The sequence below is a fragment of the Eptatretus burgeri genome, chromosome 11, assembly GCF_056783735.1.
Source record: "Eptatretus burgeri isolate ZD-2024b chromosome 11, Ebu_testis_v1, whole genome shotgun sequence".
Lineage (NCBI taxonomy): Eukaryota > Metazoa > Chordata > Myxini > Myxiniformes > Myxinidae > Eptatretus > Eptatretus burgeri.
The window spans coordinates 96863473-96877444 of record NC_140971.1 but is presented as its reverse complement, the minus strand read 5'-3'; the positions used below and the strand labels follow the sequence as shown (position 1 = coordinate 96877444).

The window sequence follows — 13972 nt, the reverse complement described above, 5'->3', positions numbered from 1 at the left end:
AAGGCTCCAGGTCCAGATAATATGCACCCGAGAGTATTGAGGGAGGTGGCTGAGCAGGTAAGCGAGATATTAATGGGTATTTTCAATAGTTCACTGGAGTCAGGACAGGTACTGGAGGATTGGAGAGTAGCAAATGTATCACCATTATTTAAGAAAGGATCCTGAGAAGACTTGGGAAACTATAGACCTGTTAGCTTGACTTCAGTTGTGGGGAAGGTGTTGAAGACATTAATTAAGGGCCAGATGAGGAACCATTTAAATAAATACAAACTAATTAAAGGTAATCAGCATGGGTTTACCAAAGGTAGTTCCTGTAAAACAAATCTTTTAGAGTTCGATGAAGCAGTGTCTGATTGGGTGGATGAGGGAAAGGCAGTGGACATAGTATATCTAGACTTTAAGAAGGAATTTGATAAGGTACCACGTCGGAGGTTGTTAGCCAAAGTGAGGGCTTGTGGAGTGGCTGGTCAGGTAGCAAATTGGATTGCAAACTGGCTTCCTGGTACTCCTGGTAGGAAGCAATGAGTGTCTGTAAGTGGGAGGATGTCTTGCTGGGAGGATGTAAGTAGCGGTGTACCTCAGGGATCAGTACTCGGACCATAACTATTAATTATTTACATCAACGATTTGGATAAAGGGGTAAAGAGCAAGCTTTCCAAATTTGCAGATGAAGAAAAGCTTGGAGGTAAGGTGGATAGTAGAGGGTGTGGTTATCAGATTCAGGAAAGTATTGATGCTTACATAGATTGGGCAAAAGATTGGCAGATGGAATTTAACCTGAGCAAGTGTAATGTGTTGGAGATGGGAAAGAACAATGAAAATAGAGATTACAGGATGTAAGGTGTAATTTTGGAGCGTGTCACACAGGAGAATGATCTGGGGGTGTTAATAGATATGGGAGGTAAGCAGGCAGCGCAGTGCCAGGCAGCTATAGGTCAAGCAAATAGGGTTTTAGGTTGTATTCGGAGAGGGATAATTTATAAATCAAAAGAGGTTTTAACATTGTACAGGAATTTAGTGTTAATAGACTAATATTTAGTATTAATAATTAATATTTAGTATTAATAATTTATAAATCAAGAGGTTTTAACATTGTACAGGAATTTAGTGTTAATAGACTAATATTTAGTATTAATAATTAATATTTAGTGTTAATAGACATCTAGAATATTGTGTGCAGTTTTGGTTACCACAATTGCAGAAGGACATAGATGCCACAGAGAGGGTTCAGCGTGGAGCTACTAGATTGATTCCGGGCCTAGCTCGACTCAGCTATGAGGAGCGGCTGAAGGAGACGGCTTTATACACGAGAAAGAAGGCAGTTACGAGGAGATATGATAGAGATGTTTAAGATAATGAAAGGTATTGATAAAATAAGTGAAGATGAATTATTCAACAGAGTAGAGAGTGACAGAACCAGGAGCCATAGCTTGAGAGTAAAGAAGAGGAGAGTTAAGACGGTAGTAAGGCAGGGGACTTTCACTCAGAGAGGAGTTAATGCATGGAATGGTCTCCCTGGAAAGGTAGTAGCAGAAGAAAAAGTAGATAAGTTTAAATTAGAATTAGATAGGTACCTGGAAGTTATGGAGATGGAGGGGTATGGGGATGTTGATAAGACTTTTAGGTTGTTTGAGTATTGATGGGTGATTGTGTACGGAAGGCTGTCGGTGGGGTTTTTGTCAAGGGGGGTTGTGTGGTTTATGCTGTGTGTGTTTTAAGCAAGCCCATGCCCCCTCCCTGAGGGGAAGAAAAGGGGAAAAATAACAAAAAAAAAAATACAAACAAAAAACAAAAATTTTGTTTTTTAATTATTTTATTAATTAAAAACTTTTTTTTTGCATTTCTTCCTTGGATCTTGTGTAGATGGGTTGGTGTGGTGTTCGCGCAAGCATGATGGGCTGAACGGCCTCCACCTGTGTTGGATTTCCTTGTTATTCCTTGCTAACATGTCAATGTGACAAACAGCTTGGAAATTGTGCGTTATCAGCTTTGAAAGAAACTCCGAACGATTCTGAGAGCAAACTCGGTTCATGTAAAGATAAACAACTGCTTACGTATGTACCTCCATTCTCGCCGTTCCAAGGTAGTGTGATACTCGAGCATTAATACTTGACGTCATATGTTCAAGGTGTACGCGACTCCATTAAAACATCAGCTAAATTTGTTTTTTTCACATTTAAAAGGTAATGGTTGGTTTCTTACTAAGCTTGTTAAATCACCGGGTGAGAGCAAACATGGCCTGTTCAAAGTTCCGCACAGAAAAAGCACACAAAAGGAACCACGAAGACTTTCCTTTTAAATATTATTCTTAAAATATGGAAATCAAGCGAACAAATAACAAAATGTAATTCAAAGGAAAAACAATCCAAAGCGACCACAAAATGTCAGCACACGCTTTTCACTGCTCAAACCGACAAGAAGGAACTTGGAACACGAGGTCGATGGAGGGATTTTTTAATGTATGAAGGTCGAATTGATGGGTATATGATGTTAAACAAAGTGATGTTGTCCAAAAATGAAGTGCACAACATTTTCAGCTGGCGAGGCATCACCTGATAGACCACCCACCATCGCACAGCTCGGTCAATGTGATGTGTACGTTATTTTTACCTCCCAGAGACACCTGAAATATCCAATATGTCCGAATTGTGTAGCTATGATGAAAAGGCATTCGATAATATGAGTAAGGAAAGTGAAACAACAACTTTATCATTAAGAAATCGTTGCGGCCTGTTCCAAGTAAAGGCATGGTTGAGCAAGCCAGAAAACATGGCAGCTTCAAACCCCAGCGAGGTTACCCAGGAAACACCTGAAGACCCAGAGAGCGAGGCGGCCGGGGACCACCTGATGAAGGATATAATTAAATAAGGATGTAAATCATCTTCAAAAGGGGTGTTTTAATTAACCCAAACACCCAATTTTCACTCTTGCACTTCCTTGGAGTTTTCCTAGTATGCCTGTAAAGTTTCAGGCTGCTAGGTTTTATTGTTTTGGAGTTATGGAGGAGATACACTGACACACACACAGCCTTTTATTAGAATAGACAACATACTTCTTATTTCCCACATTGCCGTTTCAAATAGTCACGACTTTTGGCGGACCCTGTAGTCGTAAGTTGATAAATCATGATGCAGATCAAACCATAAAATTACATTTCATGGATGGTATTCTTGTTTGAATGATACATTAAATAAAAGTTGATGTTTTTCTTCTTTGAATGATACATTTCATAAAAGTTGATATGTTTTTCTTGTTTGAATGATACATTTTGTAAAAGCTGATGTTGCATGAACTCGGCCCTTTATTTATTGTTCTGTTTCTGATCTGGATGTTTCACATCATTTGTATTTGAATGGAATTGTCAAACATTGAGATATATTTTGTTTGATTTATTCTTTATATCTTGGATAACCTTAACATACACTACATGGCCAAAAGTATACGGACATCCATTCTAATTAGTGGATTCGGTTATTTCAGCCACACCCATTGCTGAGAGGTGTATAAAATCAAGCACACAGCCATACAATCTCCATAGAGAAACATTGGCAGTAGAATGGGCCGTACTGAAGAGCTCAGTGGCTTTCAATGTGGCACCGTCATAGGATGACACCTTTCCAACAAGTCAGTTCGTCAAGTTTCTGCCCTGCTAGAGCTGCCCCGGTCAACTGAAAGTGCTGTTATTGTGAAATGGAAGCGTCTAGGAGCAACAAGAGCTCAGCTGCAAAGTGGTAGGCCATACAAGCTCACAGAACGGGACCGCCGAGTGCTGAAGCGCATAGCGTGGAAAAATCGTCTGTCGTCCATTGCAACATTCATTAATGAATTCCAAACTGACTGCAAGCAATGTCAGCGCAAGCACTGTTCATCGAGAGCTTCATGAAATGGGTTTTCATGGCCGAGCAACCGCACAAAAGACTAAGATCACCATGCGCAATGCCAAGCATCGGCTGGAGTGGTGTAAAGCTCACTACCATTGGACTCTGAAACAGTGGAAACACCTTCTCTGAAGTGATGAATCACACTTCACCATCTGGCAGTCTGACGGACGAATCTGGGTTTGGCGGATGCCAGGAGAATGCGACTTGCCTGAATGCATAGTGCCAACTGTAAAGTTTGGTGGAGGAATAATGGTCTGGGGATGTTTTTCATGGTTCGGGCTAGGCCCCTTAGTTCCAGTGAAGAGAAATCTGAACGCTACAGCATATAATGACATTCTAGACGATTCTGTGCTTCCAACTTTGTGGCAACAGTTGGGGAAGGCCCTTTCCTGTTTCAGCATGACAATGCTCCCATGCACAAAGTGAGGTCCATACAGAAATGGTTTGGCGAGATTGGTGTGTACGAACTTGACTTGCCTGTGCAGAGCCCTGACCTCAACCCGATCGAACACCAATGGGATGAATTGGAACACCGACTGCGAGCCAGACCTAATCGCCCAACATCAGTGCCCGACCTCACGAATGCTCTTGTTGCTGAATGGAAGCAAATCCCTGCAGTAATGTTCCAACATATAGTGGAAAGCTTTCCCAGAAGAGGGGAGGCTGTTATAGCAGCAAAGGGGGACCAACTCCATATTCATGCCCATGATTGTGGAATGAGATATTGGACGAGCAGGTGTCCACATACTTTTGGCCACGTCGTGTACATTACTCACATTGGATTAACAAAGGAAACGTTTGACAAGATGAACAAAACCTTAATCCGTTATTTATAAATTTTAAAATATAGTACTACCAAGGCATTGATAGATATATAAGTATATAAGATTCCGTTAAGTATATGTGTAGATATAACCCCTCCTTGTGTGTAGTGGGCAGACACTGGGGTGCGTTGTGATGTTTTTTTTAGTTAGATTAATAAATCATTATATCCCATCCACGCTGACCCACGGTTCCCTCTGCCTGCTCGCACCTTCATCTCGCTTGCTACTCTCGCATGGGCTGGACAAGCGCGTTTGCCTACTCGCCGAACCGGCGACTCGCTTCCGAGGCAGAATCTTTGTGTAGTACCTTTTTGGCGAGTCCACACATGTGGAGTGGGCAGGCTTCCCGGTATGGCCGAACTCCACCCAGAAAGGGCAGTCCCATGGAAGCCCCATCCAATCAGGGTGAACAGTGACGTCGGCTTCACCAAGGCCCCTTCCCGCTGAGGGCGATCTATAAATTACGACACCATCCTCAGGGTGGAGTGCTGAGAGGGTGAGCGAGTGAGCTGGAAAGTGAGTTGTCTGGTGAGCTGGAAAGCGAGTCGTCTTGGGAGTAAGCTGGAAACCCTGGGCCCCGCTCTACTCGACCCGGGCTCTTTCGCAGACACGGTCTCCACGCGGGCGGCCGTGCACCCAGCCAGATGACCATTGGCGGGTGCCGCACCACGGAGCATCCCTTCCCTCCAACATTCAGGTACCCGAAAGAACTGCAATCTCAGCTCACCTCCCTCTCTGGCTGCAAAAGGCCCTTTGCCAACATCTGGGTTTATTTTCGTCTGAGTGTGTGGCACCGTCTTTAAGTAGAATTGCATGTGTTTTTATTTGATCATTGTAAATCTTGCCTGTTTTATTCTCACGACAAGTCTGCTCTGTGTCTTCTTTGGTAAGCTGCTGTAAATTGTCGCACTACATCTTTCTCTCATCTTCCCCTGCATAACATCCCCAATAAACCTGTTTCCTGTGCCACATATTTTTCCTTGCTGAGTGTAAATAAATTATTGTAGAAATGTTCCCAGTTCGTTTTTGCCCTTTCCTTCATTGGTCGAGCATGGTTCGGATCTAAGTTTTAGCCAGGTCTTTATTCCCGATATTCTGTTCATTCAAGCCAGTACGTCCTTGGTAGTTCCGCTCGGCTACATCCGATCCGGAAAGGTGGTTGGTAGTTGGTAGAGTGATCCGGATCGGGCAAGGCGTACCGAGGGCGTGGTTCCCCGGTAGACGACACTGCATGTTTAATTAGGTAAATTGGCTCTACACAAAAAGACCATACACTACATGGTGGAGGTATTGGTGTCCACGGTCGGTTAAGCAACCCGCCGCCTCACGGAATTATCCATGAGCGACGGCCTACAATTCCTGGAGTCTGGTGGGAATCGACTTCGTTTCCCCCTAGTGGTCATTCTCTGCCAGACCCCGGCCTGCAACAATACATATACTGTGTGCATGTTATATATATATATATATATATATATATATATATATATATATATATATATATATATATATATATATATATATATATATATATATTGTTGCGGATTCCGTGCCCGCCGGCGTGCTGACGGCCACGTAACTCGAATCGCGGCACGTCGCCCACCGGACGGACAATCCAGTCGTGACCCTCTCGGACTAACGCCGGGAACCAGTCACGGGTGGACCTTTCGGTCTCACCGCGATCGAGCCAATCAGCCCCCGCGTGGGATAGGGTTGCTCGCCAAATTCGACCTACCTAAGTACCCACGCGGAGGGTAGACCGGGCGATCGCACCTCGCCGCAGGTCGACTTCGGACACGGGCCACTTAAGCGACCCGTTCCGTACTATCGGGATAACCGAGCGGTGTTATCGTCGACCTCGACGGTTCGATTAATTATCGGGCGTATTCAGCCCACTACCAACCCTTTACGTGAAGCAAGATGAGGATTCAATGAAGGAAATGACGAAGCGAAGCGGGAAACAGTTCGACACGAAGCACATTTATTCGCGACGAACGGAAAGCACACATATTCAATTCCACCAAAAGCACACAGAAAAGAAAAACACAATTCAATTTACACAAAAAGCAAATGCGACAATGCAGATCTAATACCGATTACACGAGCACACGGCAACACTTATACAATTTTACTTCACAGACGGCGCCGACAACACATACCCAAAACCAAGGAAAGAATACCCTCAAGGATGAGGCGGGCCTGAGGCCGAGACCGGGTCGGGCCTACGCGTCTGGTGATGAGACGCGGAGCGGCGATGGTGCCTCAACTCCGCGGGCCTCGCGGGCAGTGTCTGGTAGGGGGTGGGAAAGGGGCCCCCTTGGTCGCACTATCTCAGCGCGGGGGGAAACAGGAGGGGGTTGCTGATGCTCGGGGTATAGAGGATTTTTATTGTCCCGCGACGAGCGTCTCCACCTCGGCCAGGTCGCGCTGTCGGCCTCCCTGGGGTGCAGCTCCCTGCACGACGCGAGCACCCCCTCGTCTGCCCTCGCCGCCTCTCCACAGCTCCGTCCCCTCCGCTCCGACTCCAACGCACACGACGACCAGCTCCTTCTTGCCAACTCCACCGCCCGCGAAGTCTTGACTCTCTGTTCCCTCTCGACTCTCCTACTCACTGGACTGACGAACACGGTCGCTTTTTATCAGCCCCGTAGCTTCGCCCTCTCATCTTTGACCCCCTCCCTTCGACCTTTCACCTCGCTCCCCATTGGCCCGAGAAAAAGTGGGCGTGAATGCTTTTTGATCCATAAATTTGCAAATATCGATCGCCCTCCAACGCCCTGGGGGCGGGGCCACGTCGCCCGTCGCTCACCGATTGGACGGCAAAAAGTGGGCGTGTGTCGTTTTTGATCCGTTTTTGAAGCACAAAATCCGTGATTTTGTACACGCTGTTCGGCGCGCGCCCTGCACGAGTCCAACACCGGTACCCACAGGCGGCGCAAGAACGGTGGCGATGCGACGGTTGCGAGGTGTGACGTGAAGGTCGTGGCGGTTGTGGTGAAGCGGTGGTTGGTGGTGGTAACAATGGCGGTTGGTCCAAATTAAAGATAGTAAAAGAAAAACGGCTATCCTGAAGAGTCGCAGCACGCATAAATGACATGTATTCCCACTAGACAACGGGTTTGGGCCTAACTACACATGTACTTACCGAGATACCTCACCTAAGGGACCTGAATGGTGGTTTGCGAATTTGGTAACCACAACACTACCCCCTCCCCTTTTTACAGACTCGTCCCGAGTCGTCAAATTCTCGTGTGCCATCATGTGTAGTTTTCCCCTAGTACATTTTACCTACGGATCCCTGAGTGCGACATTCATGGTATTCGTGTCCCCAAAATAAATAACCTGAGGGCTGCGTAACTACCTAAACAAACTCACTCACACGGACGACTTAAATAAAATTGCCGGCGCTAGACAGACATGCCGGAGGCGCACTCATATTTACAGTACATCTTAACCTTAACTTACAAATTTTACACTAAACCATGGCCCAGGATCATTGAACTCTGCAAAAAGAAAGCAGTTAGCAGGGAGCCAGGCTGCCCGCATGCAGTCTCTGGCTCAAACAATGCAGGTGACAGGGAACGTGGCTGGCTGCTCACACGCAGTCCAAGGCCTTCCCTTTTGAACTGAACGCAGTGAACCACAACGGTGCATGGGCTGCACAAACGCAGTCTCCGTGCCAGCTCAAGTGGCACACGCAATGAGCACAACGAATGGATGCATGAACACAAACACGGTGCACGGGCCGCCACTGCAGGCCCATGTTGTAGCTGCCAACGGGGCAGTTCTCGCAGCTTGCAAACTGTTGCTTTTACGATCCTGGCGCACATGGCAATGAACAGGGGGGGGGGGGGCAAAGCAAAATTGAACGGGGCTGGTGAACATGGGCAGTGGGCATGGCATGGCAAAGGTGAGCAGGCAAACATAGCGGGCAGATGAACTGGCCGGCACAGGCCTTGAAGAAAAACAGCCAGCAGATGAACTGGCCGGCACAGGCCTTGCAGCACACAGCTGCCGATGAAGTTGGCCGGCCTCCGCCTTGAAGCAAAACACGGCCAGCCGATGAAGTTGGCCAGCCTTTGCCGTTCAATGGAGGTTGGTGGAGGGAGTGCGGTGGTGCTGGCCACTTGGAAGGCGGGCTCGGACCTACCTACCTGTCTCCCTCCCACCTATCGCCTTTGCCTGTCACTGTACATACCCACTCCCTTAATTTGTCAAACCCCAATTTAGCCCCAACTTATTTTTTTGTTGTTTTTATTTTTACTTCCCCACTATAAATCGTCCCCTAACCCCCTTTATCGTCCTTGTTCGGCTGACCTATCCTGTCACCTAGCCTACTCCCAACCCCTACGTTCCCTTCCCGGAGGGGAACAAGGGAGAGCTAACGTCCTGTGTCGAGGCCCAACGAAGCCTCGGAATGGCCTCCCCAGAGTTCGGCGATCTATAACCAAAGTGGGTCCAGCGGCCCACAACGAGAGCGAGGGGATGGATGGTGCGGAGGGGTACACTTCCTAATCTCCCCGAACCATTTAACTGTTAAACTACCCCGGGGCTTTCAACAAGCGCCTCTCGCTTAAACTATTGGTTCTAACAACCCAGATTCCCGTCGCCTGTGTTGGTGTCCTCACAATTTCGGGCCTCGCCCCCCAATTTTCTCTCCGTGCCATCACACGGTCTCCTGGCTAGGACACGTGGCTCCCTTTGGCAGGCACGACCCTCTGCCGAATCTCCCGCTATGGCACCCCCGGGCACTACACTGCCTCCGAGCCTACCAGCTCCCTAACACCGGGGAGTGCCCCCCATGGCACCTCCCCTGAAACGCACACGTGGCAGGCCGGCCTCCCGGGCCCCTTTCCGAGGGTCACCCGTGCCCACAACACTGCCCACGCGGCTAATGGCGCCCCGGGCCCCCGCACCAAGCAGGCGCACCCGTGCCCACTACTCTATCCCGGCCCCCCATGGGCCCATGGCCTACCGCGGCCGACTAGCCTGGTGCCCGGGGTACCCACTCAGCGATACTCACCTTTCGCAGCCACGCTCCCAAGCCCGTCAACAGGGCTCCTGCACCCCTCCAAATGGGTTTCGAGCCTACATTCCCACCAACAGCAAAACGACCTCCATTTTTCAATTTGACTAACCCAGCTAACTCACTTTACTCTGACCCCGGGGTCCCTTGGGCGGGAGTCACTCCTCCCCCCAATCACTCATCGCACCATGCATTCCCCATTCGCTCCACTCACACAGACCCGCTGGCCTCACTCACTCACCATGTACTCACCTCACAACTCTTCAACACACTCCGCTGAACTCTGCCATCCTTCTAACTACCTCCCCTAACTAACTCGTGCTCCCACGTCGTCCCTTAAACTAGTAGCACGTTCCATTTAACCGACGTAGCTAAACTACGTCCCCGCTACACATCCACAGGTCTGTCACTGTCTTCAAATAATCCCATACTCCATTTTCCCAACCTAAATCTCGCTACAATCCCTCTAACTAATCCATTCCACGGGCCCCATGAGGACTTACCCCTGCCCCATGGAGCCGGTCTAGCGAAGCTAACCCTTCCCCCTAACTAGTTTCCATCCTGTGCCCAAATCAAGGGGGTCTTCCACCCTTTGCCCAGGAATCCTGTGCACCCGAAAGTGAGGCTTGTTTTTTTTTTTCATGCGCATCACCAGCGCGGCAACTCGCGCACTTTGCACCTGCCCGTGACGTCATGCAGCTGCACGTGTTCCTCGTCCCTCTTTGGACGGTTCCATCCGGCAGAGATACCCCTCCTGCCGGATTCCAACCCCACGTGCAGCCATGACGTCACCGTGCGCATAAAAAAAAACACAAGCCCCACGTCTCGAGGGGTTCCCCACGCGAACACATGTGCTTTGCCCGTTGGAGCTTAACACACACGATCGCGTGGAGAACCTGTCCGGTCCAAATCCGTTTACCTGCCTAAACTTTGTCCGTCCGCGGGATCGGCAAATCCACCGCGTGCGTTTCCGGACCGGGACTTCACTCTCGCAAGCGAGCACGTGGTGGTCTCGTGCGTTGCACAGCACGGACCGCGTGCTCGCGGCTGGGTGAACCCGGCACGGTCCCCGAAATAGCTACAGCCGCTACTCGGCTTTCTTTCTTCTGTCGCCGTCTCCGTCTCCATTCCACACACGCATACTTGCGTGTTACGACGCACACAGTCCACTCCATCACATTCACACGGGGAGACGCGGCTGCGTGCTCCCGCATGCCAACCGACATCTCCCTCTCATACCGCTCTCTCACACACACGGTCTCCCTTGCACACAGCGACCTTGCACACGGCCGTTCACTCACGCGTGCGGGGGAACTCACCCGCTGTGCCTCATCCACACACCGTGCCTCACTCACACACGCGGGGGCACTCACCCGCGGTGCCTCATCCACACACCGTGCCTCACTCATATACGCGGGGGCACTCACCCGTGGTACCTCACTCATACACACGGCGACACTCACACACGCGGTCTCTTCCACACACGGTGCCCCACCCACACACGCGGGGGCACTAACCCGCGGTGCCTCACTCACACTCCGTGCCTCATCCACACACGCGAGGGCACTCACCCGCGGTGCCTCATCCACACACGGCGTGCTGGGAAGCACGTACTCTGGCACCATCGCCACCACACCACTCACACACGGGGTCGCTTCCACACACGGGGACGCACTCACACCTTGCACCACACACACAGGGACAACCACACTGGGGATTCGTGTCCCCACAAGGGTCTCCGGGGCCTCTATACCCCCCAAGCTCTCCGTGCACCCGTCCACAGCACTCGTCCCCTCAACCTCGCAAAACACGACCGAACTCACCTGGTCGTGACTCGCCTCAAGGGGGCATACTCCCTCCCCTCGTTCCTGGAGGAGGCCATCCAGGTGCTCGCACTGGGTCCCTACACGCTCCGCGAGCTCACCCCCATTATCCTCCACTACCTCCGTGTGTGTGTGTGTGCGTCACTTACCCCGTCTTCATCGTGCAGTCTCTCCTCTATTTTTTCTGTCTCCCGTGTCTCTGCCAACTCTTCACCCTTTACCTCCCTTGTCTCAACTACTATTTCTGTTGTCGTCATTTCGTGTCTCGTCTCACACGTTTTGGTCTCCCCATTTAATTTTTCCCTTTTGGTCACCGTCGATTCCTCTGTCACGACCCTCGCCCAACACGCCCCCCGAATTATTTTTTTACCCGCCTCCACCGCGGGCCTGTCAGCCGTTGCACCCCCTTCCAGCTCGTTTGCTCCCACACGTGGAGTCGCCATTCCCAGCTCCCTGGTCACGGCCTTCATGCCCGCCTGCAGGCATCGGCCCATGTTCTGCGTCTCACCCCGTAGCTTTTTCATTTCTTCCCTCATGTGCTGTGTATTCGCATCCATCGTCGTTTTCACTTCATTTGTATCCATCTTTTTGTTCATTTGTTGTGTATTCGCATCCATCTTTTGTGTATTCGCATCCATCTTTTCGTTCATTTGTTTGTGCATGCCTTTCATTTCGTTTTTCATATTCGCTTCCATCTTTTCGATCATTTCCGCATTCATCTTTGCCAGCATGGTGAATAGCTGGGCCATGTCGGGTGCGCTTGGGTGAGCCGTTTCGGCAGGGATCGGGGAAGGGTTTTGGTGGAGAGGGGGGGGAGGTGTCATACATCGCGGCCGCTGCCGCACCCATTTCGGGCTGTGGGTTCAGTTGGGCGAGTCCGTGTTCCTGCACAATCAACATTTCCTGCTCAGGGATTCCATCCTGGACCATGGATTCTACACATTCTACATCCATTTCTAATACCCCCGGCTCCCGCTCGCCTTGAGACGCCATCTTGCTTCTCTTAAAGGGTTAATTTCGCTCGCTCGTAATTTGGAGGGAATCGGGGGTCGCTTCTCTCACCCCTGGACCGATTCCCGTGAATTTAGCCGGAGACAGGAGAGCCCGTTTTCCTGTTCTCCGATACCAGTGCCGCGAGGAGGGCGATGAATTTGTATCCCACTCCTGACACCAGTGTTGCGGATTCCGCGCCCGCCGGCGTGCTGACGGCCACGTCACTCGAATCGCGGCACGTCGCCCACCGGACGGACAATCCAGTCGTGACCCTCTCGGACTAACGCCGGGAACCAGTCACGGGTGGACCTTTCGGTCTCACCGCGATCGAGCCAATCAGCCCCCGCGTGGGATAGGGTTGCTCGCCAAATTCGACCTACCTGAGTACCCACGCGGAGGGTAGACCGGGCGATCGCACCTCGCCGCAGGTCGACTTCGGACACGGGCCACTTAAGCGACCCGTTCCGTACTATCGGGATAACCGAGCGGTGTTATCGTCGACCTCGACGGTTCGATTAATTATCGGGCGTATTCAGCCCACTACCAACCCTTTACGTGAAGCAAGATGAGGATTCAATGAAGGAAATGACGAAGCGAAGCGGGAAACAGTTTGACACGAAGCACATTTATTCGCGACGAACGGAAAGCACACATATTCAATTCCACCAAAAGCACACAGAAAAGAAAAACACAATTCAATTTACACAAAAAGCAAATGCGACAATGCAGATCTAATACCGATTACACGAGCACACGGCAACACTTATACAATTTTACTTCACAGACGGCGCCGACAACACATACCCAAAACCAAGGAAAGAATACCCTCAAGGATGAGGCGGGCCTGAGGCCGAGACCGGGTCGGGCCTACCCGTCTGGTGATGAGACGCGGAGCGGCGATGGTGCCTCAACTCCGCGGGCCTCGCGGGCAGTGTCTGGTAGGGGGTGGGAAAGGGGCCCCCTTGGTCGCACTATCTCAGCGCGGGGGGAAACAGGAGGGGGTTGCTGATGCTCGGGGTATAGAGGATTTTTATTGTCCCACGACGAGCGTCTCCACCTCGGCCAGGTCGCGCTGTCGGCCTCCCTGGGGTGCAGCTCCCTGCACGACGCGAGCACCCCCTCGTCTGCCCTCGCCGCCTCTCCACAGCTCCGTCCCCTCCGCTCCGACTCCAACGCACACGACGACCAGCTCCTTCTTGCCAACTCCACCGCCCGCGAAGTCTTGACTCTCTGTTCCCTCTCGACTCTCCTACTCACTGGACTGACGAACACGGTCGCTTTTTATCAGCCCCGTAGCTTCGCCCTCTCATCTTTGACCCCCTCCCTTCGACCTTTCACCTCGCTCCCCATTGGCCCGAGAAAAAGTGGGCGTGAATGCTTTTGATCCATAAATTTGCATATATCGATCGCCCTCCAACGCCCTGGGGC

The 13972-nt window shown here is 50.6% G+C and overlaps 1 protein-coding gene across 5 annotated transcripts in view; it reads left to right on the top strand.

Annotated features, from left to right (window-relative positions):
- DNAI1 (dynein axonemal intermediate chain 1) overlaps positions 1 to 13972 on the top strand; it is a 106107-nt gene that overhangs the window by 85593 nt on the left and 6542 nt on the right. The window contains exon 21 of one of the 5 annotated variants that reach the window (XM_085847546.1): positions 4953 to 5717. The exons of the other annotated variants lie outside the window; for them this stretch is intronic. The gene's annotated coding sequence lies outside the window, so the exon portion shown is untranslated. Of the gene's footprint in view, positions 1 to 4952; positions 5718 to 13972 lie in introns of those variants that run through there. 5 annotated transcript variants of the gene reach the window in all.